Genomic DNA, 2,406 nt, shown 5'->3' with positions numbered 1-2,406 from the left:
GCCAGCTGGGGGCGGTCCCTGCGCGCCGCCGCCCGCCAGGGGGCGCCTGCGCCGCACTGCGCCTGCGCGCCCGGCTTCCGGAGCCGCGCGCCGCGCTCTCGGCCTCGGGCTCTCGCGCACCTCGCCTCGGGCGTTAGCGCTCTGCTCCTGGTCGTAGCCGTGTTTCTCCTCTGGCTGGACGTCTGGGCTTTACGGACGCCACGAATTCACCGTGTCCAAAACTAGCCTCCTCCTAAGTCGCCTCAGTGAACGACTTTCACTGTCCACCCAATTGCCCAAGTCAGAAACCTGAGTATCATCCTCATTCTCCTTCACCCCCTTAATCCCATGCAAAACCAAATCCTGTGGACTCGACTCCAGAAGAGCCCGCAAATCCGTTTGCTTTTGTCTGCCATCTCCCTCGTTCATCCAGGCCCTCCCTACTGTTGGCTACATTATTCCAACAGCCTCCTGTTTCCACCGTTAGCTCTATTTAATCCATTATCCACAGTGGTGCCAGAGGATTTGTTTGTGGAAAACAAACGTGGTGTCTCTCCCCTGGTTAAAATCTTTCAATGGCTTCCCATTGCCCTTTCGAGAGACAAGTATGTGCAGCGGTTAAGGACGCAAACTGGAGCCGAAACTACCGTATTCAAAATCCTGCCTCTACCGTTGATCAGCTGTGCCGCCTAGGGCAGGCAGCTAAATTTCATTGTCCCAACTTCCTCATCTATAAAACATAGGTAGTAATGGTACCTACCAAATAAAATTGCTGTGAGGAGTAAATCGCTTAATGTAGGGACTTGGCAAGTAATAGGGACTATGTATAAGTATTAGCATTTATCTTTAAGCCCAGCATCCTTAACTTTGTTTTCACTTGGCCCCTGCTTCTTCCCCAGCTCTCTCTATTTTTCAGGGTTCTGCAATTTCACTATCACGAATGGGATTTTTTTTTTCATTTTTTTTTTCTTCCTCGCTTGGATATCTTTCAGTTTCTGAAATCTGTGGATTGATATCTTTCACCAGTTCTGGGAAATTCTCAGCTATTTTTCTTCAGATATGCCTCTGCCTCATTTTCTCTCTCCTTCTGGAACTCAGATTAAACATAATAATCCTGTATGTATGTATGTATTTTTGAGGAAGATTAGCCCTGAGCTAACACCTGTTCCCAATCCTCCTCTTTTTGCTGAGGAAGATTGGCCCTGGGCTAATATCCCGGCAGGGCCGCCCAAGCAGAGCACGTGAACTTAACCTCTACGCCACCAGGCTCCCCCTAATCCTTTATTTTTTTGCCTGCTGTCTTTTTTCCATCCTTTTTGTCTCTCTGATGCATTCTGGATAATTACTTTTGTGTGTTGATCTTGTAACCTGGGATCTTGCTGAACTCCCTTATTAATCTAGGAGGGTTTTTTGTAGATTCCTTGGGATTTTTTACATAGACAATTTTTTTACAATTTTACAATTTTTTACATAGACAATTGTTTCAACTGCAAATAGGAAGTTTTATTTTTTTCTTTCTAATCTGTATGCTTTTTGTTTCCTTTCTTTGCCTTCCCATGCTGGCTAGGACTTCCAGTTCTATGTTGAATAAGAGCAGTTGGAGTGGACATCCTTGACTTGTTCCCTATTTTAGGAGGAAAGTATTCAGTCTTTTACCATTAAGTATGATGTTAGCTGTAGGGTTTTTGTAGATGCTCTTTATCAAGTTGAGGAAGTTTTCCTTTATTCCTGGTTTACTGACAGTTTCTATCATGAATGCATATTGAATTTTGTCAAATGCTTTTTCTGCATCAATTAACATGATCATGATTTTTTGTCTCTACTCTCTTGATATGATGGATTACATACATTCATTTCCAACTGTTGAACCAGCCTTGCATATCTGGAATAAACCCTACTTGGCCATGTTGTGTAATTCTTTTTATCTATTGCTGGATTCAATTTGCTAATATTTTATCGAGAATTTTTGTGGCTAAGTTCATGGGATGTTGGTCTGTAGTTTTCTTTAAGTTAGGAGGTGTTCCCTGCTTTTCTGATTTCTGAAAGAGATGGTACAGAATGGTGCTAATTCTTGAAATGTTTGGTAGAATTCTTCAGTGAAACCACCGTCTGGGCCTAGATATTTCTTTTTGGAAGTTTTAATTACACATTCAATTTCTTAAATAGTTATAGGACTATTCAGATGATCTACTTCATATCAGGTGTATTTTGGTATTTTATGGTTTTTGAGAAATTGTTTGATTTCATCTAAGTTGTTAAATTTACGTGCCTGAATAATTTCTTTTGACATATCTTCCAGTTCACTAATTTTCCCTGAAGCTTCTGTTAAAGCCATCCATTGATGGGTTTACAGTTATTGTGTTTTTCATTTCTAAAAGTTTTTTTTTGTGTGTGTGTGAGGAAGATCAGCCCTGAGCTAACATCCAT

The sequence above is a fragment of the Ceratotherium simum genome, chromosome 22, assembly GCF_057802395.1.
Source record: "Ceratotherium simum simum isolate JZ-2026a chromosome 22, ASM5780239v1, whole genome shotgun sequence".
Taxonomy (NCBI): domain Eukaryota; kingdom Metazoa; phylum Chordata; class Mammalia; order Perissodactyla; family Rhinocerotidae; genus Ceratotherium; species Ceratotherium simum.
The sequence above is the reverse complement of the archived record's forward strand: the minus strand, read 5'-3'. Positions refer to the sequence as shown.